Source organism: Chinchilla lanigera, unplaced genomic scaffold (assembly GCF_000276665.1).
Source record: "Chinchilla lanigera isolate Chin_1 unplaced genomic scaffold, ChiLan1.0 scaffold00032, whole genome shotgun sequence".
NCBI classification, from domain to species: domain Eukaryota; kingdom Metazoa; phylum Chordata; class Mammalia; order Rodentia; family Chinchillidae; genus Chinchilla; species Chinchilla lanigera.
The window spans coordinates 22,538,899-22,565,167 of record NW_004955433.1 but is presented as its reverse complement, the minus strand read 5'-3'; the positions used below and the strand labels follow the sequence as shown (position 1 = coordinate 22,565,167).

Here is a 26,269-nt window from a genome sequence, read left to right as displayed (position 1 = left end):
ATTTCCAACTGTTTTTTGTGTTTTCTTTTGTCATTAATTTCCAATTTCATTGCACTATGGTCTGATAGTATACATGGGATAATTTCAATTCCTTTGCATTTACTTAAACATGTTCTATGTACTAGTATGTGGTCTATTTTAGAGAACATCCCATGTGCAGCTGAGAAGAATGTGTATTCTGATGCTGTTGGATGGAACACTCTGTAGAGGTCTACTAAGTTCATACGTTCACACATTTGGTTAAGTTCTGTTATTTCCTTCCCAATTTTTTGTCTAGTTAATCTATCTCTTTGTGACAATGGTGTATTAAAGTCTCCTGTTATGACTGTGTTGCTACTTATTTCATTTTTCATGTCTGTTAGAATTTGTCTTATATAGGTGGGTGCTCCTATATTTGGTGCATAGATGTTTACAATTGTTATCTCTTCCTCTTAAAGCTTCCCTTTCACAAGTATGTAGTGACCTTCTTTATCTCTTTTGATGGTTCTTGGTTTGAAGTTCATGTTGCCTGCAAACAGAATAGCTACATCCACTTTTTTCTGGGTTCCTGTTGCATGGAGTATTGTTTTCCATCCTTTAATTTTCAGTCTTTGAATTTCCTTTTGAGTTAAATATATTTCTTGTATACAGCATATAGTTGGGTTTTGTTTCCTAATTCACTCTGCAAGTCTGCTTCTTTTGGTTGGTACATTGAGACCATTTACAATGATGGTTATAACTGATATGTACTGGCTTATCTTTGTCATGCTATTTTTCTGCTGTTGGATCCTCCTTTTTCCCTCTGTTTAATTGCTTGCTCTACTTGTTGGTTCCTTTCTGTTGTTGTTCTTGAAGTTGTGGTCTATTTTATCTCTTTCTAGAATATCTCTTAGTACTCTTTGTAGGATTGATTTGGTGCTTATGAATTTCTTCAGTTGTTCTTTATCATGAAAATATTTTATTTCTCTATTAAATTTGAAAGATAGCTTTGCAGGGTACATTAATCTGGGTTGGAAGTTGTTTTCTTTCAGTACCTGAAATACTTCAGTCCAAGCTCTTCTTGCTTTGATGGTTTGTGTTGAGATGTCTGCTGTGATTCTGATAGGCTTAACTTTATAGGTGATCTGTTTCTTTTCTCTAACAGTTTTTAATATTCTGAGCTTTTGTTGAGTTTCTGGGATTTTGATGACTATATGTCTGGGGTAGATTTATTTTGGTTATGATTAACTGGAGTTCTATATGCTTCACTTATCTGGATGTCTGATTCTTTTACCATGCCTGGGAAGTTTTCTGCTATTATTTCTGCAAATAGTCTTTTTATGTCATTTGTGTTGACACCTGCTGTTTCATTAATACCTATTAATCTGACATTGTTTCTCTTTGCTTCATCTTGCAGTTGTTGAATTATTATTTCCTTGTTCCTTATTATTTTTAAGAGATCCCTCCTTTCATGTTCATTAGTGGCAGTGCTGTCTTCAAGGTCTGAAAGTCTATCTTCAGCTTCGTTCAGGCAGTTTTGCAAGCTTTCAATGGAGTTTTTAAGTTCCTGGATATCTGTCTGCATCTGCTTCATACATTCTAGTTCTTTTCTATATTGTTCCCTGAAGGTTTCATTGAGTTGTCTATGCTCTTCTATTTTCTTGTTTATGTCATCTTTGGATATGCTGAACATTTCTTTCATTAATGTTGTCATTTCTTTTCTCACCTGAGACATTGTTTCTGATCTGATGTCTTCTATGATCTGATGGAGTTGTTTCTTTACATCAGTTGTTATCATTTTTGAAATTTCAGGTGTATGACTTCCAGGCTATTCAGTGTTGATGCCTCCTGGACTTGTTTTGGGTGGTGTGGGGGTCTGGGGTTGCATTTTGCTCCTGTGTTTTGTCATTTTTGAAGGACCAGAGACTCCCTGTAGTGCAGTCTCACTGTCCTGATTGTGTGTGAGTGACAGGGCGAAAGTCTGAAGATCCCCAGTGCTCAGTGTAGCTCCTGTGCTGGTGAGTGGTGGCAAGGTGGGGTCCCAGATGTTCCCTACCTTTCTTGCATTCAGTTGGCTCCCAGGAGTGTGTGGGAAGGGTGAGGGAGCCTCACTGGCATTCCTAAGACTGTCTGGGGTTTGGTTCAGCGTCCAAAAGAGTAGGAGGGGCTTCCTGAAGATGTCCAGGGCTCAGCCCAGCTCAGGCAGACACGCTATGGGTCAGGCAGTCTTTTTAATACTCCCTTTCCTCAAGTTTTAGCAAAACCATTTGTGGTAACCCAATAAAAAGAGGACTCATCCCACCCAGGAATGAAGGGGTGGTTCACTCTCAAGGGGAAGAGCCCCTGTCAGGTAGAGGGTGAGAGGGATGTAGAAGAAGAAACATAATGATTAGGGGACTCAGGGGAGAGTGTGATCAAACTGACACTAAGCTGCACTTGTTCAGTAGACTCGGTGTATCCCTTCACATCGGGGACACAAATTGCTCACCTGGACGAGTATGGATGGCCTTTACTTTTTTCTTGGGAAGCTGATTTTTCTGGAATATCATTTGGTTGCTGCATCCTCTGGTTTTCTATTGTTTTTGTTCAACAGTGAGTTAACTGCAGGAAGCCAGAGGGAAAGCCAGAATCTGAGCGTGTTGTTGGCTTTCTGTCACTGTGTCAAAATACCTGAGAAATGCAACTTAAAGTAGGAAAGGTTTATTTTGTCTCAGGGTTTCAGTTCAGGATCACTTGGTCCCATCACTTAAGGCCTGAGACAAGGCTGAACATCGCGGTAGAAAGTGCATGGTGGAGCAAAGCTGCTTATCTGCATGGAGGGAGAGAGAGAGAGAGAGAGAGAGAGAGAGAGAGAGGGAGAGAGAGAGAAAGACAGAGGCAGACAGAGAGAGAAAGAGAGAGAGAGTGAGAGAAGTGGGATGTTTATCCCCTGCTCCCTTCCTGTGGGACCCTTGAAGTGTCTGTAGCTCTGACAGTCATAATAGTCACATGGCCCTCTCTGTCCTCTCTGTTCTAATAATTAACTCTGGTTCTAGTAATTACCAAGTCTCATTTTGTCCTTTCCAAGGTGGCAGTGGAGAAGGCAACCCCTGTCACAAAACCAAAGAGGAGGAACACCAGGCCAGTGGAGGAAAAGGAACAGGTGTAGCTTCCCTGTGGTCCTGGGGAGACCTGGGTCACAGCCTCCTTGCCCTGTAGCTACCTTGTGAGATCAGTGGCTCTTTAGGCTTGGAGCACCCCCTGCAGTTCACCAGGGGCCATTTGCCATGTCCTCCCACTTCCAAGCTGATCCATAATTTCCTACAAGGTTTAGGGTCTTAAGAACACATTGGAATTTTGAGGTTAACAATCTGCAGATTTATCTATGGAATTTGAGAGGAGTATGAGTTACAAGTTGATGCCACAGAATAGCACTCAATCCCACCTTCCCAGGCAGAGGGGCTTGTGGGTCCTTCTGCTTATACATTCAGCTGGTGTTGTCTTCCCACTTACCCAGATAGGAGGGCCAGGGAACAAAGTTTCCTTTGTGTAATTAAGGAAAGTGTGTCACCAGGAGCTGCTTTCTCATTTTCTAGTGAAAAGCCATGCACAAGGCATGCCTTCAAAACCTTCAGTAGCCTACTGGAGAGTTGGCTCAAGATGTGCACTGAGTGAAGCTGTAAAGAAACTTACTGCCTCACAGAGCTGGTGCTGATTTTCAGGTGGAGAAGCAGCTCTGCTTCTTGAGGGCATCCCATGTGGGACCTTGGCCAAGGATAGAAACTTGCGCAGAGCACGTCAGTGGCCATGATGATCAGATAGAGGACATGCAAGGTAAACAACAGTTTGGCTGTCTCACTCATATTTTATGAAGCAACTATTTAGGGCTAGATCCTGCTCTGCCAAGGGGATTTAACGATAAATAAAGCATGGCTTTGGGGTGCTTCAGAGAAGATGGCAAGAACAGCTCAGTGGAGTTCCTTGTGTAACCAGCCCATCACAAGAGAAAGGGAGAAGCCAGATCCCATGGAAACAGCCAACTGTGCCTCCCATGAGGACACACACAGGTCTCTTCCTTCCCTACTGTGTCCTCAAGGCCTCTCATTATCCTGGGTGAAATAAATTTACCTGATACTTTGGGATAGATGAATGGGTAATTGTAAAAGAGGCAGCAAAAATGCTGAAGACTTGTGGAGGGGAGCTTCTGCAAAGGGCTGATGTCTGAATATCTTGAAGTTCCCACCATGTTGGCTGGGCTGGAAGAGAAGGGAGCCGTTCCAGAGAGAAGAGGCTGCAAATGGAGGGCTGGTTGAGGACAGCACATTCAACGCTGATGGGACCAAAGACCCCACACATGGCTCCAACTTGCAGTGTTAGGTCACTGCCTTTGGGGCACAGTAAGATCAAGTCAGATTTACAACTTGTTTAGTCCTGTCTGGTCTTCCAAAATGCTGATGATTACTTGTCATTGTGATGCTATTTGATAAGCACAAAACCCCTGGCAGTTTTTTTCAACCAAAGTAAAAGTTATATTGCCTAAGTTGTTATTTCAAAAGTTCAGCACACTTGGTCTGGGGATGAATGTGTTGACAAGTCATATTAAGACATATTTGGTCACTCACGTATATCTTTTTATTTAAACTGCAACTATGTCTATACTTAACCAGCCCAAGGCTCTTTTATTCACTCACTTGGGAACATGGGATAATTTACCCAACAGCTCTCAACTTCCACTTCTAAATTTCAAAGCTGGGAGTGGTGACAGATGCTTGCAATCCCAGCACTCCAGGAGGCTAAGGCAGGAGGGTCACAAGTTCAAGCCCAGCCTGAGAAACTTAGTGTTTTAGAGAGCCCCAGTTTCAAAATAAAAAATAAAAAAGAGAAGTGGATATGGTTTAGTGTGAAGGTGCTGGTTTCAGTCCCTGGTAAAACACACACACACACACACACACACACACACACACACACATGCACACGCACTTATAGTAAATCCAGTTTTATTGTAACCAGTACCAAGATTAGGGATAAGGTAAGTGAGGCAGAGGTTGGCAAATGCAGGACAGGATGCTCTTATTTCAGACTTTGATATATTGATCATTATGGATTTGGGGCATTAATTTGAGATTGTTAAAAGCTACTGCTCCCAAAACATAATTAGCTGGCCACATAGGAAGATACATATAATCCCAGCTACTTGGGAGTCTGCAGCAGGAGGATCCAAGTTCTAGGCCTGTCTGGGCAACTGATTGAGACCCTGTCTCAAAAACTAAAAAGGCCTGGGGGTGTAGTTCCATGGCGGGGTACCTCTGGGCTAGATCTCCAGTACAGTAAACAAAATAAATGAAACAAAACATAAAACATAATTTATCTTCATTACTGGGCTTTTTGGTAGCGCTTACATTTTGCTGTGAGGTGACAGTTTTACTTCTTTCCCTTAGTGAACTTGACCTTTTTAACTCTCCTCCCTTGCAACTTGGGAGACAATAGACCCTCCAGGAAGATAAGCATGTTATTTCTTTGGCCTTCATAAAATGGAGAACACAGAGTTTATTCCCAAGTGCTCACAAGTGACTTCAGGCCTTCATTTGGGAAAGCCCCTGATGGGCGAGGGTCCTGACACATGGCCAGGTGCACACAGGCTCCCTGTGAACGCTATGCCCCAAAGGTATCAGGCTGTGTTGGTCTCCTACAGTCTCAAACTCGCCTTGTGGCCTTTGGGAAATCTCTTATGCCAGCTGTTCCACCAGCAAAATGAGGGAGTGGACACTGACACAGACGACCTTTGCATTTTCTTTGGTCTCAATGTTCCAAGGTTCCCTGGGCCTCCAGTGGGTGTTGAGTGGAGAATGTGGCAGGTGCCTCCCTGTACTAGGCCTTGCTGTGAGTCAGGGCAGAGAAAAGGTGAATAGGAAAAATCGCTGGTGTTGAAATAGCACAGAAGTGCTGCTCCCCAGGGTGCACGAGGGAAGAGATGCTTGTTGGCCTCGGAAAACTCTCCAGAGCTCAGGAGGCTCATGTCAGGGGAGTGGAGAGCCTGAGCCCTTCTGGATGCTGAATAGCGCCCAGTGCATGGACTGCTGGCCGGTGATGAGAAGCAGAAGGTGCTGAGATGAGAGGTCAGGTGGTGGCTGAAAAGTCAGCAGAGCCACCCCTGAAGGCCGGTCCTGGGAGGTTTCTTAGAAAAGGTGTGCCATGGCAGAGGCACTTCAAATAACTGTGAGCATTGCAGGCCTGAAGAGGGACCTGGGCTCTTGGTGCCTCAAACGTGGGAATGGAGGCAGGTTCAGTAAGTGGATTATTGATGACAGTTCAGAGTGGGCCAAGGGAAGATGTGTGGAGAGTGAACCCCTTTGGGGACAGCAACATGGGGCCCTTGCCACCCTGAGTTCTGACCAGCAAGGGGATGAAGTGTTGCCAGAACCTAGAGCAGCTTCCCTCATCAGAGAAGGCTGCTGATTGGAGCTGCTGCTTTGAGAACAGGGCTGGCTATGAACACCCTGAAGTGGGCAGGGTGAGCCCTGCAGGATGGCCGCTGTCTTGTTCTCCTTTTGTCCTCTGACCTCTTGGCAGTGTCCCCGGGGGCAGGGGTGACCCAAATTGTAGCTCTAGGGCAAGGACTCTTTTGATGTCATTTGTGTAGGCCGGGTCCTGGGCCCAGAGCAGGCTGAAGGGGCAGTTCTGAAGGGTCCCCACACTGGGTAGAAAGGCACAGTGACAGAGATGGAGGTACAGCATAATTAAAGAAAAAGGGAGGTAAGCCTGCATGCACTCAGCTTCTGACTCACAGAGTCACGCAGTCCTCAGAATACCGACCAGGTGGCTGTTGTTATTTGGATTTTGAAAGAGAGGAAACCGGGGCTGGAGAGATTGAATGTTGGACTTTCCAGTCAGCCATCTTGGCTGGGGGAAGAGTCTGCAGCTGTCTCCAGTGGGAAAAAGTGCTGAGAGCTTCCCCAGGACCTGCAAGGTGGCTCCACCTTAAGCTTCAATTTCAAATCTCCAGTGTTAGAAGAAGCTGCTCCTTGATGGCTCCCTATGGGGGACGGATATGGACTCCTGGTTCCTCCTCAGTAGCCCTGTACCTTTCTCTAATTGGACAGATGAGTAAACCACAGGTCAGGTATGGCGTGCGAGGAGCTCTTCCAGCCCATTTGCTGAAGCCCTGATTCCCTGCCTCCTGCCCACCGCAGTCACCTGTTACAGGCTGGGAGTTAAGGATTTTTTCTTTTGGTGGCTCTGCACTTCCATTTGATCTTTCCAAGTGGCCTTTCCTCGTCTCCCCTTTTCCACTATTTCATGTCCTATAGCTGTCTGGGTGGGGGAGGGGGGAGGAGGCTTCTGTCTGAGGCTGAGTAGGTAGGACTTTGCTGCATCATTGGGGCTGGCCTTGAATGCCAATTAAAGGCTGCAGGTGCCTGAGATGAGAGGAGAAAGCATGTAGACAAACACAGCAAGCAAAGCAGGCAGGGCCTGAAAGACAAAGCAAGAACCCAGAGAGCTCCCAGAGGGCAATGGAGGCTTTTGGGACATTGCAATTGACTCAGAACTTGGTGCAGTAGAAGCCAGATAGCTGTGTGCCTGGCTGCCCTTGGTGAGTGTGTGCTAGTCCTGGAAAGGGAAGGCCTGGAGCAATCGGGCATTCGACAGTGAGTAATAAAGCTCTCAATCCTGTGGCGCAGACATTTTTATTAGCTGTTGCATGTACAGATGTAGCAATTTTTAGAACAGAAGAACAGTGACATATACCCTGGGGCTGCTGCAGCTCCTGCAGTCTTGATTCTATATCTTAGGCTCTGAGCAGAAGGAAGGAGTCCTGTCCCATCTCCCCATGCTGGGTTCTGAGCCACAGGGGCAAACATCTGGTCTCCAGTATTGTCTTGCTCACCAGACTCACCTGGGGGATGTGGTAGAACACCCCCAGCCCCATGTTTCTTCTCTAGTGAATCTGAAAGAGAGCGCAAATACTCTTATTTCCAGCAAATACTCAGGTGATACTGAGGATCTTCCTCCTGGGACCACACTTTGAGAAGCACTGCAACAGGATCTCCCACCCATCCTGACTGCCTGTCAGAATTACCTGTGAAGTCTTTAAAGCACAGTGAAGCCTGAACCTCATTGCAAACCAGCTGTAGGGTGGAGCCAGACGAGGTACCCAATCACAACTCCTCAAGGGATTTTCTGTATCACTCGACAGACACCTCAGCTCAGGGTCCCCACTCGTCAAAGAACCTCGTGGTCATCATCTTGACGGCAAGGTTGACAATGACTGTTTTTGACCACAGTAGGAAGCAAAAAGGCAACAAAATACACCTACAAATCAATCAGATACCGTTCTTTCAATTCCTTGGTTTATTCATTGAATCAGCCAACAAATATTTATTAAACAGGAAAAATGTGCCAGGAATTGGGCAGAGCACTGGAAATAGAATTAAAAAATGGTAAGTGATATCCCCTGGGGGAAGCTGGGAACCATTTTTGCTGCAGGAGATAAATTGTAGATTACCATATAATGTGAGTTCATCCATCCTCAGTGAATCTTCTGTTGCTTGCATGATGTCCCAGGGTTCCTCTGAGTCTGATTAAATGGAACAATTGACACTAGCCTGTAGACAGGTAATTGACATTCTGTGAAATCTGACGAGGTAAATACTGATCCTTCAAGAAGCTCACACCTTTCTCTCATAGGTACATGAAATTTGTACAGGAGTGATGGACATGTAGCTCCTGCTCTAAGGCTTGGTTTTCCAGAAAGGAGGAAGGACATTTGAGATTTGTCATACATGGGCACGCCAGCCAGGTCCTATTAATATTGGTTATTCACTTTTCATAGAGGATGTAGCATACTGACTTTATCAACACAAGGTCAAAGTAACTAGGTAAAATATGATGTCAAACTTGGAGAGTTTTCACAGATCTATCTGAGATATATAAATTTGGACACTGCAAGGCACAGATACTATAGTATTCATGGTTTTTTAGTAAAATAACTCCAGGAAAGAAGATGGTTCTGGAATTCAAGCTTAGTAGAACAACTGCAATTTACTCAGTGTGTGCAGCCAGTCTAAATCATAGGTGGCTCAGGTGGTAGGACGCCTCCTTTACAGGACATCTTGGAGGACCTTGTATGGCTGACATGTGAGATGTTATTCCCAGGGTGAAACACAGTAAGCCTTAATCCATGTCAGTGTCATTCCTCCCTACTCCAGCACACTAGTTGATGTTGAGGATTGTCCCTGAGAAGTCAGTCACACTAACAACAAATTGTGTGCTAGTCAGTGTTGCTGTTGCTGAGACACAACCCCTGATACCACCAACTTAAGGGAGGATATATTTAATTGGTTACTGGTCTCAGAGCTTTCAGACCACAGTCAGCTATCTCCAAGGCAGGAACATCATGGGGGAAGGGCATGGAGGAACAAAGACCAGCTGGGAAGAAGAACAGGAGAACAGTGCCAGAATAAAAGACGTGAGGGATAAGATAGACCTCAAGGCCATGACTCCATGGCACACCCAGGCACACCTAAAACTATGCTCTACCAAATCTCTGGGTGGATCCCAAATCCAGTCACATTGGTGCTCTACCCTAACTGCCACAAGACCAAACCTTGGCAGATAGAAACATGATAAATCAGAGCCTGATGAGCTAAGGTGGGTCTGGGAAGGGGAAGCAGGGCAGATTCTATGAAGGTGCGTGCGTGTATGTGTATGGCCTCAGGTTCTCTCAGACTGGGGGGGGGAGGATTCATCTGCGTATCACCTGGCATATGGTTCCTGCAGATCAGTTACTTCAAACCAACATGTTGGTTTTCAGAGTTTCTTTAGGTGCAGATTTCCCTACCCACTCAGCCCTATGAATATAGACTAATTACAAGCAAATGCTAAAAATGTGTGATTATGTACTGGCTGATTTACAGCATTCTCCTTTATGCCATCCTCTGTCTGTGGCTGGAGGATAAAAGATCCAGTATTTTGTCCCTTTGCCTGCCTTGGGTGGAGCTGGGATTTATTTCTGTTAAATGAATGAAGCTTTCCAGAAGTTTCCCTTAGAGCCCTTTCCAAAGCAGAGAGTATTCTTAGCTGGAAGGAGAAGTTGGTGTCCCTTTATCTCCCAATGTTTCTTTGCAGAAATAATTAACTATGACAAATGAGATTATTCAAGGTGTTTAGGGGTGTGTGTGTGTGTGTGTGTGTGTGTGTGTGTGTATGTATTTCTGACACTTATAAATTTGAAATACCCAAATATTTGGAGGCCTGGTCTCTAGTTTCGGTTTTGTGATTGTTTTGCTGTGTAATCTTGGGCAATCCTCCCTTCCTCCCTGAGACTCCATTAGCATAGAAGGAAAGACAGGTAACTGTATACTTTGCTTCAAAAATGAACTTGTTTGGCAGATGTGAATCATGGGGTTAGATAAGGGACACAGGACTTGTCTACCATCCCGGGTATACGTGGTATTAACATTATCTTTGAAGACACAAAGTCCTAGGTTCAAATCTGTGCTCTGCCATTTAATTATCAAGATGGTTGTTATAGTTTTTCTGTAAGGTTAGTTTCTTATCTATAAAATGGACATGATAATAATGCTTACCTAATAGTGTTATGTGGTGACAAAATGAGTACAACTGGCTCTAGCAATCTAGTCTACAAACCCTTTGAGGGCTGGATGGGTATCGTCTCTCCCATTTTTCACCTTACTCCTCAGATCTCCCGGCAGTGGGTGTCACACAATGGCCTCTTATTACTAATTTAATAAATAAGCAATGCCTTCCCATGGGAACGTGGGTCTCCTTACACTAGATGCACAGAACAACAGGTATGATCAGTGAACAGGGAGAGGACCAGGCTCGTATCGCCTTGAAAGGTGCCTGCCTGCTGCACCTCATTTTGCAAGCCAGACTGTGCCCTTTCAGCTCTGAAATGAAGGCGGAGAGCTTTTCGTGGTTTCCATATGCTTTTAGATTGATTGCTTTAGGTGAATTTCTTTTACTTTTGTGTTTTCTTCAAATAATACTCCAAAAGAAATGTGTCCCTTAGTTTACCCAGGAAGGCTGGGTAAACACCAGGCTCGGGAGAGTGCAGTGGTTTTTACCTCCTGAGGTGCAAAACCTGAATGAAAGAGAATCCAGGTTAAAGTGGGTTTTGAGGGCTGGAAACTCAGCCACCAAACACAAGAGAATTCTGGATAAACACCCACTGTCTGTGCTTTTCTCATTAAAGGGCCACTTCCTCCCTTGTAAGGTAGAGAGTTATCCATCTCTTCTGTTCCCTTTAACGTCCTGTGAGGACAGTGGCATTGGGGCCACATTTCTTCCTCTGAAATGATCACTCGTGGCCACCATGTGTGAGAAGCACTCATTCCCAGCACTAGGCTAGAGGTCCCATCACTTTGTAACTCCATCATCCTTGTAGTACCCTTGCTAAGTACATGTTGTGCTCACTCTAGGGACGGTGAACTTAAAAGAGGGGAGCTTAAATCCTTTGGTAATGCACAGCAGGGTTTGGGAGGTTTCTAAGGCTACCTGTCCTCCAGTCCCCCTGTTGGTTGCTTGCAGCATTTCACCTACAGTGCTCTCCTGAGGACCAGTAGCAGTCTGAGCGTTCTTTCCTCTCCAACCTCTGTCTCTTAAACAAAGCACCTCTAGTTTAGTTTTTTTCAAGTTTCCTTTTTTTTTTTTTTTGATTAGTATATGTTTGCAATACATAATAACTCAATTTATCTTGACTCCTTGGTACATATTCGTATCACATCTAAATCATTTTTCTCTTGCCGCTTCCTGTCCTCCTGTCTCTCCCCATTCACTGATTCCCTTCCCATCTCAAAAAGTCTGCCTTCTTGCTTTCTGTTGTAATTGGAATTGAAAAATGCAATTTTAAAAGTTCAATTTTTTTCTTTTAAAGATGGGCAACTTCTGCGAACTTCCTCTTGCTGAGCACACAACCAACCCCCCTCCCCCAGCCCTGGAGCAGTGACAGAATATAGATGCTGCTCCAGAACTACGAAGCCCATTTCCCTTTCTGTAAGAATGGGAGCAATGAGCTTAAGATAGTTGTGGGTAATAAAGCAAGTGTGGAGCTCTTCACTGCCTCCCCCTCCTTTGTTCCTTACTATAAAAGACCCCACCTGTACATGTGAGGAGGTGATCTGAGATGAATGGACCACTTCAGCTCCTTGGACTTAGCTTTGAGTGGACCCTTTTTCCTTTTAACCAAAATAAATAGCATCCTTTTATTTGGCCATCAGTGAGTGAGCGAATAAACTTGAATATAGGAACCTAAGTAGCAGTAACACTATCATTTATCTTTTATTTTGCTCTTTAAATTATTTATATTTTAAGTTTGTCATATAAGAGAAAATATGTGACTTTTAATCTTCCCTGTCTGATTTATTTCATTTAGCATTATGGTCTTAAAATACATCCAGTTTTCCACAGATGACTCAAATTTATCCTGTTTATAGTTGAGTAGTACTTTGTTGTATATATCCCACATCTTGTTTATCCATTCATCTTTGGATGGGCCTAGGCCACTTGCAAGATTTAGCTGTAATGAGTTATGCTGATACAAACAACCTCCAATTCCTGAGACCACCATTCAAAGCCCTGAAGATTTCTACAGTTCTGTTTCCAACCCTGGCCTTTACCCAGCATCTGCTCTAGCACATCAGGGCTTCCAGGTGTCTCATAGAGCCCAAACTCCTAATTCAGTGGTTTCCCCCCACCTTCTTGGGCAGTGCCTCATTACTCTCTCATAGAATTCAATTTTACTTTATGTTTCTAACTTGGTTTGTCCATGCATTTCTTTCTCCCACTCCAGAAGTCTTCAGTGGCAGCATCTATTGGAATTACCTTGAGTTGGCTGAGCTCCTCCTCAAAGCCTCTGAATCAGTAGATCTGGGTGGAGACTAAGAGTTCCCCTTCAGAGTGTCCCCCAGGATGCTGCACTGTTGTTTTTCACTCCACATTTGCTCTCCACAAGTCTCTTAGTGCTTTGCTCCTGGAATGATAGGCAACAGACACCCTGCCTTTGAGAATACCATGGTCTATGTAGTAGTTCTCAAGCTCTACTGTACCTCATAATCACCTGGGGAGCTTTAAAAAGATTATATGCCTGGCTCCACCTTGGAGCAATTGATCAAAATCTCTGAAGTGGGGCCTGGTATTTATCCTTTGTTAGCTCCCCAGAGGACACTAATGGGAAGCCAAGCAGGGCTGAGAACTGCTGGTCCAGGAAAGGACCGTCTTGTAAACAGAAAATCACTGCTGGAATCAGCAGAATATTACTCAGGGAAGCAGTTGGGCCAAGTCAGAGAGAAAGGCTTGAGCAGGGTGTTAGCAGCCCTGGGTTTTAGTTCTTTCTCTGTTTTGTCATCCCAGGAAAGAGTCTCAGCCTCTCTGATCTCATTTTTGAGCTCAGGAGTGTGGTGGGTCTGGCAGATCTCTGAGTGTGGATTCCCCGTCAGCATGGATGAGCCTAATGATGTGAGAACGAGTCCTTGTTGCACTACACATACTGCTAAACTTAATGGCTGGCACATTGCTGCAAATAACAAAGGCAAGATAAAAATACAATGCATCTAGCTGTTTGGAGGCACTGGTGCCAGATGGGAACTCAGGCCAGAAGGCCTTGAATCTCATATCATCCACCTTGCCTTGCAGAAATAGTGTGGTTTAGCCAATGGAGTATTTTTTGCCTACAATAGTGGTTCTCAAACTGGTTCTTTGGCCAGCGTGCAACAGCATCCCCTGTGAACTTGTTAGAAATGCAAATTATTAAGCCCCACCCAAACCTACTGAATCAGAAGTGCTGTGGGTGGTTGTAAGGTACCTGTCGTATGGGTTAGAGAAATGTTCTCCTATGTGTATCACTCTTCCGTGTCCCATCCCAACTGAGCATGAGAAACTGACATAAATTGCAAGGTCTATGACTCTGTAGAATATTTAGTTTCCCAGTTTTGTTTGAAAGGGAAGAGGTGGGCAAGTGGTTGGCAGCATGCACTTGTTCTATTCATTGGTAACATTTGTTTAAATCATGTATGTTTTTTTCTATTTCCTTTGAATTTGGAATTGAAAATCCTTTACTTAACAAAGAGAAGGGAGGAGGCATTGCTACCACAGATGGTGACTAAGATTGTTATTTTTCTATAAATCTGTTGATGTCCAAGTTCACTCTTGTGTTGGCCTTATTGCTGCAGTTCCAGTGTTGGAGAAAAGTCATTATTTAGATGTGTGTGAATCTGAGCAAAGAAAGTGCTAGAAGGTTCCGTGGAAATGTAAATCAGTGGCTGGATCATGATCTTGGTTGGGAAAAGGGTGGGTCGAAAGGCTTTGGAGGAGGGTGGCATCATGTCAAAGCAGTTAAAAGGAAAGGTCCTCTTTACTTTGAGCACAAGAGGTCTGCCTATGAGGATTCCAGGTCTGCTTTTATGAATATGAGACTCTAAGAAGTGTTGCAATTGTGAGCTCTGGGGAACGATGTCACCTTGATCTACCAATTTAATGCTGTCAGCAGTCAAAGAGCTAAACGTCTTCATACGCTTCTCAATCTACTTTCATTTGATCACCCAAAGAGGTGCCTGGGACAATAGTCGTGTGATGTGGCATTGATGTGATATATATTTGCTTCAACTGAAAGGAACAGGTACCTTTGAAAAGCTCAAAACTAGGAGAGGATCTCATTCCCCTCTAGTTTCCTGGTACCCTGAAGAAGTAAAAATAGGGTTTTGTATCAGTCTCACTCAGTTTGACTGCAGTGTTCCCAGATGACAATCATCTCTGAAGCTCCCAAACCCATAATTGTCTATTGAACCATCATGTCTGCTTGATATCAGGCAGGCTCCAGAAAACCTTCAGCATCATATCCTGCTTCAGTACCTGTTTATTTGCAAAGCTGTCTTTGGATTTTATCTCAAGAACGACTGAATGAAACCCAAACATTGCGTACAGACATTTTTTTTGCTGCCTGCTCTATTTAATTGATGCCTGGCTGGTCTCCCCTACCCCCTTCCAATTTAGCTCTGGAAACATCTGTCTTTTTTATCCACCAATAGAGTCTCAAAAGGGTAACAAACCTGTTAGATAAAATATCAAAGTTATGAATTTTGATTTAATAAATGTGCATTTGAGAGATGATTCATGGCGTGTATGATAGCTTTCAATTGCTTTCTCAAACAGTTCATGCTTCATTTCATTAAGAGCTTCAGTCAGTGCCAGCTGATTAATTATCACAGCACCCGTCATCTTTTGTTTAGAAGGCACGTGCACAGGATCTGTCTGACACTTGGCCATATAGAAATTTATTCAAAATGCAAATAAAAATGTTTTGAAACAGATAGTTGCATAAATGGTTTCAGTATTTGACCAGAATGATATTGGGAAGCATAAAAATGCCAACTGGGTATGTCCAAGGGTCACAACCTGTCTTCAATAAGCTCATAATCTAGGGGCTGCAAACCTTTCCGTGTAAATGATTCCACTCTGAGTAATTGAATTTGGATGGCTTTATGGGCTTATGGAACGGAGCCCCAAGTGGATCATAAAGTGTGTGACACTGAACAAGGTGAGTTTGCTCTCTAGGACTCTGTTTCTCCTGTTTCAGATCTTCTAAGACTCTGTTTTGTCTTTCAAGTCCCGGCAAGCATAAATAGTTCCTGATCCTAATTCTCTAAGTGTTATGCTTGTCTTTCACCTCAGTTTCAATGAAAAGGCTATAATGTAAAAACACAGAGGCTCAGTGAAGACAGTCACACTATTCTGTAGAAATCTTCATGGCAGAAGGCTGTTGATCTTCACGCACTTTGATTTTCATAGTGTTGCCATAATTACAAACGTCAAAGGGAAGATCTTATTTATGGATGAAACTTGGCTTCTCATAGGCGAAAATGAGTAGTCACTTCATGTGTAGTATCTGAAAGTTTTGAAAAATGTCTTATTTCATAAACAACAGGAAGTATTTTTTAAACAAATTGAGTAGGAAACTACTTACCAGTGTCCCTTGAGAACAACACATGTGTTGTTTGATCTTGGCAAAATGGACCAGTTCCACAGTTGGCCTCTTTGGTCACAAATGGCTTACTGTAATGACTGTGTCCCAAGAGTCATCAAAGCAGGACACCAGGCTCAGGGGAGCTCTCACTGGGATGTTTCATCCTCTCATTACCTTTATTTTGCTAAAAGCAGGTTTTCATGACTGACAAGGGCAGACTGGAAGTGGAGGAGCATCTGCTGTAGGGCATCGCAAGGGTTTGAGCAAGATTTGTGGACAGCTTGAAAAGAAATGCCCAGAGGTCATTGGTCCTGGTGGCAGAGAAGCCTGGTAAGTCAGCTGTTTCTGAGACTGACAAGCTTCTAAGATCCCCAAGTCTATTTAAAAGTGCTTTCAGCTCTGCCTGGGGGGCATTTTAGGGTATCATAGTTACTTTTCTCTATTGCTGGGAAAAAATACCTGACACCCAAAGTTAAAGTGGAAAGGTTTGTTTAGCTCACAGTCTGTAGAGTCTGTAATCTGCTGGTTCCAACGCAGGATGGGACATGGCCGAGGGTAACAGTTCATGGCACAGAAGACAGCAAAAGCAACAATAGCAAAAAAAAGGGGAAACAAGCCTCTTTCTGCCCCTTTTATCTTATCCAGTATACACAGACTAGAGCGGTGGCAATCCAATCAGGGGACTGCTCCAACAATCATCCACAGTTAATCCCAGCACCCTTAATCCCAACATTGAACCATGAGTCAATCACAAACTCTAGGTTCAGCTACCTCTGAAAAAGCCCTATCTAAAAGTGCATGAGGCTTAGTGGGGATATCTAAACACAAACCATAGCATAGGCCAAGGGAAAACACTTTTCTTCCCAGAGGTAAGGTAGGCAAGCATCCTGGGCATGAGGAGATCATGTGACTTAGTCATCCATGAACATGAATCTGGTATCATCACTTTGGTGGCTGACTTTAGGTAAAGGCTCCTTGACTTTCCTTGTCAGTAAGATGACTATCTTATCTGGCAGTGGTTTTGCTTCTTGGGAATTGAATACATTAAAGATAACTAAGGGCTGGCCCCATGACCAGTAATTATGAATTATGAGTCATATTACTTTCTTACCTGTGTGTCCCTGTCCCCATTACTGTACACATGCAAGCACTTTCTAAGTTACAAAGTATGTATACATCCCAGGTCTCCTCTGAATCCCAGAGATTCTCTGAGGGAGAGTGTGAGCTACAGTATACATATAAGGGAGGTCCAACCAACAGGACAGAAGCTCAGTCTCCAGTTGCCTGACTACTAGTAGGTCAGTTGTCTGCCTACATCCCAACCAGGGAGACCCACTGAACAGTCAGCAAAGCAAACAGTTCCCTAACTGGCAGACTGGGCCCCAGTTCCGAATGGAGAAATAATGAATCACCTTAGAATTCAACTTCATTATTTTTTTCTGTCAAAATATTTTATGGCATGCACAATTCTGAACTACAATTAGAAGAAATATTTGACTATAGGGAGATATTGTAAAAAGACAAAAATTTCCCTTTAATTCAATCACCCAGAGATAATTGAAGAAAATATTTGGGTATTTCTTTCATACTCTTTTTCCTGTGTTTTCATGGTAGGTTGTGGGTATATGATATAAATATCATGCTGTACACATATAGTTTTATAATTTGTAAAGTAGAGTCAATTTAACACATGGTCTTATATTCTTTGTTTAAATTTTAAACTTTACAACAGTTGTGAGACCCATATATAAACCCTGTGGCTCTTCATGCAGATCCTGAAATTTTTAACACTTTACCTCATTCCATCATATGTCTTTCTCTCTTGCTGTCCCACTGTGTGCATGCATATGTGCACACATATTATTTTTACTCATTCTGAGTTAACCAAGAGTAAGGAGTTTATGCAAAATTCCATGCTCCTGAAAAACTGCACTACGCATTTTCGCAAAATGAAAATACACTAGAATACACTTTGATATGTCTTATTCTCTTCCTGTCTTCCATGGCTTTGCATTTCTACACGGGACAGGACTTTAGTTCTATAGGGTGGGCCAGACCTCAGTCTGCCCAATGTATCTCATGATTAGAATGAAGCTGTCCATCTCTGGTAGAGAGGATGCTACTCTCTCAGTGCTCACCAGGAGAGACAAAATGTCAACCTACCTTATGACACCAACTGTGATCACCTGCTCAAGTTGCTGTATTCCAGACTTCTTCACCACAAAGCCACAAATTTGCATCATTTTGTATACCATAAATATATGCAAAAGAAAACTTAGGGAGGTTCTTTTTGGAGATTCTCTGAAACTATACCAATAACCTACACCTTAGAAAACCTCTACCCCCATCCTGGCATCTGTTGATACTCTATGCTCAATTAACCACCTCTGTGATGCTTGGCAAATGGTGGTTGTCTTGGTTACTTTTCTCTCATTGCTGGGACAAAATACCTGATGCCCAAAATTAAGGAAGGAAAGGTTTATTTTGCGTACAGTTTGTGGAGGTTTTCAGTCCATACTTGGCAGGTTACAAGGCAGAGTGGCACATGGCAGAGGGCTACAGCTCATGGCGGCAGAACACAGCAAAAGCAACAAGCACTAAAAGGGAGGAATGGCCTCAAGCAGCCTCTTTCTCTCCCTTACATATGCAAACTATCCACCCCAGGGCGGGTGTAGCTCTCACACCCATAATCAATCAAACTCTAAAAGCCTGTCCCATGACCGCATGAGGCTTTGCGGGGACACACAGACACAAACTATAACAGTGGTTTTCTACTTTCATAATTTTCTTACATTTATTAGGTGGTGCTCTACTGTAAGGAAGAGCTTTTCCTTTTCTCCTATGTATTTGTTACTTGTTTGTCAACATAGACATATGAGTTCACATTTTACTAACTGGGTTAAATATATCCCTTTTATTATGCGTTCTGATGGTCAAATTTTCCCAAAGTTGGGCAGTATGAGGCCCTTCAACCTGGCTCCTTATAGTTCATCATTTTTTGAATGCTTTCTCACTTTCTGGCATAGCACATATTTCCAGGCTTCTGTTGTATCTTTCTTATACCAGACCTGAAATCAGATATTTCTCTAGGAAATCTGGTTCTACTTAGTAGATAATAGTATTTAGAAACCAAGATCATGGCAATGGGTGTATTCATAGCTGCTGGGTATCATTACATCTAGCTCCACTCTTTGATTTAGGAAATCTAGGTATAATTCTCTCTAATCATCTATGTATGTATGTATGTATGTATGTATCTATCTATGTATCTATCCACACACAATAGCTATATCTGTGCTCTGTACGCTAGCTAGTGACATTTATGCTGGGCACTTCTTTGTTGTGGAGATTTTCCTTGTAGGATATTTAGTACCATCTCTTGCTTTACCCTCTATATACTAGAAGTAGCTACCTCCTCTCCACTTGTTACAAGTCAAAATATCTCCAGACATTATCAGTTGTCTCATGAGGAGAAAAAAATAGCACTCCTGGCCAATAACCCTTAATATATATTTCCATATTTATTTATGTATATATTTTAGATACATGAATTCACACCAAGACTTCTACTTGCAGCCTAGCACCTTAGTACAGTCAATTCTAAGCTCCCTTTCCATGCGTTTTTGACCTTGCCTTGGGACTCACTTCTCCAGGCCCTCAAACCTTGCACCACCATCTGCCCAGCTCCTACCATCTTTTCCATGTTTGCACAGACACATGGGAGGGGAAGGCCTCGACTCTTATAATTGCTTTCATCCATGTTGGTTTTCTCTGCTGATTTTTAAACTCCATGAAAGTAGGAAGCAAGTCTGTCTTGTTTATATCTAACTTCCAGTGTTTGGAATAGTACACTCAATACTGTCGGATGGAGGGCTAGATGAATGGATGCTGTTTTTCAGTTCTAGGGCAGTATGCAAACATCACCTTCAAGCACATGAGTGCCTCATACCCATTTTCCAGACAGGAGAGGTTTAGGCTGAGCTCAACCCTCCTCACACTGCCAAGAGCCAAATAGCTCTTGGCCTGAATCCCACCCTAAGCTATTGTGCCCTACCGTACAATATGTCCTTTCTGACCATACCAGGTTTTTCTCATTTTGCAGGGTTTAAAAGCTGAATTTCCAGTTGCCAGCAAGTGTTTATTTGTGTCTCTGTCTGACAACAGGGAAGCTTTTTTCTGCGTCCCTTCCTGCTTGACCTCATCCTTAATAATCCCACCATCACACTGCTCCTGCTCCCGCTATCACCCCTCCCTAGAAGTCGGTGATATTTGCTCTTCTTTGCAGAGCCTATCTTGGGTAGACTGCTGATGTGGAAAAAGACTCTCTGGCACCCTGAAGGGTTTTCAAATACAGCTCTTTTATTGAAGTTCAAAGTCATCTGACTAGTACCAATGGTGATTGTTAACTGAAAAGAGGGAGAAGGGATGCTGGGCTGCTGCTCCATTCCCCCTTTTATCAGAGCCTCATGCAATGGCTTCCCTTGCAGGTGAGGCAAATATTTCTGAGCAGTGCAGAGACACTTACCTTGCACCTACCACCCACAGTTAGAGCATACTGTGGGCTGCTGGATTTCTAAAGACCAAAGGCTGTGGAATCAACTACAATAGTCCAGAAAACAAGCAGCTCATGAAGAAGGCAGTCTTGACCTGAAATTCTGTAGTCTTATTTCAAGACCTCAGTTCTTTTCCTGTTGGCTGTGTGGCCTTTGGGAAGTCTCAGCACCTCCCCAGTTTTCTTCTGCAAAATAAGGTGGAGAGTAGGGAAATGCAAAGGGCACTTCGAGCTTTGAGGTGCAATGATTGTCCGAGGAGCCCTTCTTGTTGCAGGAAACTGCAAGGGGAGAGAGGATGTAGTACAGGAGATCAGGATCCTGGTCTTCTCTGTGACAAGCCTGACCTTGCAGCTGTGTCTGTCTTGCTGTCCCTTTTAGCTCATCCTTTGGAGGTGCCCAGCACAGAGAAGGCCTGTGATAAATGTATTCACCACATTTGCCCTTGCTGGATGAACCAATCTCTTGAAACTCATAGGGCGCCTGGGTCTTTACCTATAAAAGGGGGCTAATGACTTGCACACTTATGATGTATGACAAGGATTGAGATGGTGTAGGATGAGTGTGTTCTTAGAAGTGGCATGTGGTGGGTACTCAGTGTTGAGTTGCCATTTCATTGCTTGGTGCAGACTGTCTGTTTTGGGGGGAGCTCACCTGCTTTTTCATCAGCTGGGTTCACTGGGTTTAGCCCTGGATGGTGAGCAGAGCTGAGACCTCTATATAGGTGTGTGGCATGCACTGTCAAACCTTACAGCAGCCCCAAGAGGCAGAAAAATTATTACCATCTCTCCAGGGTGCAGAGGAAGAAACTGGCATCTGGACAGGTAGGAAGTTTTGTGAGTTTACTCAATCAGGAAGTCAGAGCACAAAGTTTTGAACCCCAGTATGCCTGACTCTCGTGGGTCCTGTTTTCCTCTCACCACTTCCCAGGACTGGGATGGTTAGATTTACCTATGAATATCTACTCACTTCTCTTTGACCAGAGTCACCATTGGTATGATCAGGCCCATAGCTCTTGGACTCCCCTAATTACAAATGGGGGTCCTGCTCTCTGTTTTGGCATCCTCTGGCAGACAGCAAGGATCAGACCTATGGATATTGGCAGAGAAATAACCACAGCATCATCACACCCTCTAACTGTGTTTGATCCAGTGGCTAATGGGGTCATTAGCAAAGGAGAGTAATTGTAGGTGTGTCTTGCCCTGTGGTTCTCGCCAAATCAATGGCTGTTTATCATCCTCTGACTTCCCTGCCTGGGGTGCAGACCATGGCATCAGATTGATGCTGGCGTCAATTCCTGGGAAAGCAAACACATTTAATAACTATCCTGGTGCTAGGCAATGCCTTCCAGGCCCTCCCTCTGGTGGGAGCCCACACCTGCCTGTGTTGGTGTTCCTCTGGTCAGAAATAGACGTTGGCATCTCAGTATTCTCTGCATGCAAAAGCTAGGCCCTGCAGGCACACTAGAGATGGCACGTTTGGTCCCAAAGGCACCCAGCAAGCCTGCTGTTCGAAACAGCACCAGCTAGACAGAATCAATTTCCCATTGACTTTCAGCTCCATCTCAGACACAGTGTAATTCTCGTCTGAGGGTTTATAAAGGCCATTGACTGTCTTATAAAAGATTTAAACACTCACCCTGTGGCATGCGGGAGCTCTATCTATCATGATGCCTTTTTGACAATTTGTGTGGGGGGGATGAGCTGCAGAAGGATGGTTGGTGTTCCCAGGGCAGGAATGGCTTGGACAACCAGGCCTGCAGGACCTGCCTCAGAGAAGCAAATGGATCAATTGAGAGACTCTGCTATTAATCACCCATGGGGCTCTTCACAGGGACTCAGGCTCCCTTTGCTTTAGTTTGAGAGCACATCATGTGAGACACATGATAAACTTTACCCCAGCATTGGCTCTGCCAGAACTAATGGCATGTACTGGGGACATGATTGGAATAAGAGGCACCTCTTTATCAGGTCGAAGGGATTTTATAGTTAATAACAGGGCAAATCATGGTAAGGATTTGCACTTGAATAATTCCACTCCACATGCTAATCTGCTTCTATTCTCTTCTTAGACCTGCAAACTGAGTCTGGAAGGCAGTGAAGCCAGAATCACTGCACTCATTTTCACTCATACAGGAAAATGGAGACTCAAAAAGATTGTGTCTATTTGGCCAAGTTAATCTCAATTTCCAAGCAAAACAGCATTATCAGCTTTTCTCTATCTTCCCTTCTATTGCTTAATCTTTTTCCATACACCCACCCTATAGGCAGTCACTGGTACTTCCAAGGGAAAAGTGGCAAATGAGATGACAGGATTTCTCTCTTGGAACAGCTCTGTCCGTGAGCTGATAGAGACTGGGAGTTGCTACATTGCGTACAGCACATTTAATACTGTAATAGTTTTATACTCGAGAAATATGGGAGCATAAGGAATGTGAGGAGCAGAGCTCTGTAGTCAGCAAGGGCTGGTGGTCAGATAAGTATGGCATGGGACATAGGCACAGGTTCCAAAGCATGAGAAAATCCCAGGAACTGGGGCAGTTTTACCCATGACAAATGTCCAAGAAAAAGTGCATGAGCTTTAGTGTGTGGGATGACAGAGAACCACGGTCTAGCCCCTTTCCCCTGCTGATGGCAGCTCCCATTTCTCCCCTTCCTACTGACTTTATTTTGGCCATACTGGCCTTTCTGTTGCTTTCCTAGTACACTCAGGGTCTGTCACCTCAGAGCCTTTGCCTGGGCTTTCTTTTCTGCCTAGAATCATTTTCCGGTAGATATTCTGAAAGTCAGAGCCCTATGTCTATCCAGTCTTTCCTCAAATATCATTTTTTCAGCTAGGCCCAATCTGATCACCCAGTTCACATGTGTAACCTTCCCAGCCCCATTCCTAGACTCTAGATTGCCTTTCCCTGCCTCACATCTTCCTTTTAATTTTTGTAAAAAATTAATTTTAGTGGTACACTTTTGATATACACAATTATCACATTCATCAGAGGGAATTTGTACCTGCACATAATATATCTTGATTCTTTTTTCCTCATTTTCCTTCCCTTTCCTCAACCCTTCCTCCCCTCCTCATTTATAAAAGCTCTGTTTCCATTTTTGTCTTCTATTCTCTTTGTTTTCCTTTCCCCTTCCTCTCCTTCCTCCTGCCTCCTCCCTTGTTCTCCTTTCCGTTGCCTTTTCCTGTATATTTTCGACTTTCAAACAACCATGAAATTTGCATCCTTATTATGGCGAATATTGATTGTTTTCTCTCTCAGAGTGTAAGCCTCGTGGAGGCAGGGATTGCTATCTCTGATTTATCACAAATGCTTAGAACAGTACCAGGTGTGGTGTAGATGCTCATAAAGATTTATTGGGTAGATGAACTAACAAGTGCTAGTCTTGACTGATTAGCAAGCAAAAGGGTTGGAATTCATTGCTGTGGATGATAGAGTTGGAAAACGTTACTCAGAGGAGTTGTGCAGCTATATTGTGCTTCAGAGAGGTCTCTCCAGTGTTTAGGTGAAAACGCAGCAGGGATAGGGGAGTCATAATCCAGGCAAAGGACGAGGAGAAGACTTTGGGAAAAAGGTGGGGAATGTGAGGGAAACATCCGGGTAGATTAGATAGACTTGACTCTCTGGGTAGCTTACAAAGCAGGACTGAAGCTACTTGCTCTACCTGAGACTGAGAAATGGGAAGGAGAATCTACTCATTAACTGATTCCTAGACCATGGCAGAAGAAAACCTGTTGTGTAAAACTTGTGTCTATGTGTTTGTGTTCATGTACACACTAACTAGTGAGGGAGGGGAGGTCTATGTTGGATCAGAGGTTGCGCTAGTGATGTTAAGGGCACTGTGCATTTGGTGTAGATGGTGAGGCCACTTAACAAGGAGCTACCCTGGCCACCAGAAGTCTGGAGTTGTACAGAATTTTTAACTGGCTCAGTAGAATGCCAGTGGAGAGAAGACAAAAGCTAAACAGAGTAGTTACGTGATTACTTTCTGCTTGGTATTCTACAAGTGGGAGTAAAAGTACTGGTAAAAGTGATTTCTGACTCAGAGAACAAGTTTCCTGGTAGGAATCAGAATGAAGGGCTCAGTATCTCTTGTTTTATCTTGTTCTTTGGGCACTGGGTATTCCTATTTCTACTTCTCTTCCTGAAGGCTCCTGTGTTTTTCTCACTTCCTTCCCCACTTTTATCACATTTCTATATGATCTCCTGTGTCCCTTTAACTAGGACTTTGTGTCTATCACAGCCTCTGTGCTAACATGGCTGATCCCAGCTCCTGTGGGTTTTCTCATATTGTACCACATGGGCCCTGGGTTTCTTCACCCAGACATCCACATGTCAGTTGCAAAGGGCCAGGTTTTTGTCCCTACTCTACTATACACATTGGTCACTGGGAAATCTCTCCCTTTTTAAAATTTCAGGGTCCTCATCTGGCAAGGATATTAAGGATTTCCCTGTATATATGAGTCAGAATGATGGGATCTAGGAGTTGAGAGTTGGAGCAGGTATGTACTTTGTGGATAGGAAAAGAACCACTTTGTCATGGATTTGCAAATACTGCATGAGATGACATTCAGGTCATGTGAAAGTTGCCTCTCAGAAGCTTTGTTGGGTGGTACATTTGAGTTAGAGGGAACCACCTCAAGAAATAACAATACAAAAGCCATTCCTGAAAAGACATTTCCATTGTGCTATAGGAATATTCCAATTTGGGCCACACTTGATGAATTTCTTCTGAAATTTCTGAAAAACTTTTGTCTCCTAAAAGTGTGTACACATAGTTGAGGGGTGTACCCATCCAGTTAGATTATTAGTTATCATATTTCAATTAGTCCTGTGTTGGGCAGGTTTCCAACACTATAACAACTATCTAAGACAATCAGTTTATAAAGACAAAAGGATTATTTTGGCTTAGTGGTTTGGAGGTTCTTGTGCATGATCAATTAGCTCTGTTATTTCGGGTCTGTGGCAAGGCCGTACATTATGGTGGGAATATGTGGCAGAGCAAAATCTTCTCACTTCATGATCAAAAAGCAAAAAAGGGAAAGAAGAGGGTGTTGAGGTTCTATGCTTTCCAATAAGTGTCTACCCAGTGACCTAAGGACCCCTCTGTAGGTCTCACCTTTTATTTTTATTTTATTTTATTTTTTTTGGTTTTTCTCCGGTACCGGGAACCGAACTCACGATCTTGCGCTTGCCAGGCAGGCGCTTTTGCCGCTGAGCTAAAGCCCCAGCCCCTAGTCTCACCTTTTAAAGGTGCCACAATTTTCCAAAAGTGCCACTTGGAGAACCAAGCCTTTGACACGTTATTTTGAGGAATATTCAATCCAAACTATAGTAGTTCTCCTGGAGGCCATGATCATTGCAGCCAGATCATAAAGGGCCTTGCTTGGACACCATACAGTAGAAATTAGGATTTTATCCTGTGATTGCAGCATGAATCACTTCAGAATGCTTCAGTGAAATTCCAATTTTCCTTCTTTGGTATGGAGTAGGGTCAGATTTTGGGGTATGCATTACCTATCTCTGGATGAGCATGGAAACACAGAATTCATCCCTGATAGAGAGATGGGAAGGAGTTAAAAGCTATTAAGCCAGAAGAATCAGAATTGATGGAAAATCTTGAGCTATTGAATGGTAGAAATGTGGGAGAGATGGAAGTCAAGTACAAGCCCATGTGTACTATTTTCCTTGGAGAAATTTTATGGGAAGACAGATTGCAGGGTCAGTGGGAAGTGAAGGTGCAGAGTGAAGTACAGACCAGTCTTTGAAGAAGCTTGTGTGTGTGAACAGCCCAGTAAGAGG

General features: G+C 43.6%; 1 long non-coding RNA gene across 1 annotated transcript in view; it reads left to right on the top strand.

Moving 5' to 3' along the window:
* Positions 1–26,269, top strand: part of LOC106148930 — a 54,334-nt gene that overhangs the window by 15,584 nt on the left and 12,481 nt on the right. The window contains exon 2 of the long non-coding RNA XR_001234713.1: positions 16,111–16,246. This is a non-coding gene — a long non-coding RNA (uncharacterized LOC106148930). The remainder of the gene's footprint in view (positions 1–16,110; positions 16,247–26,269) is intronic.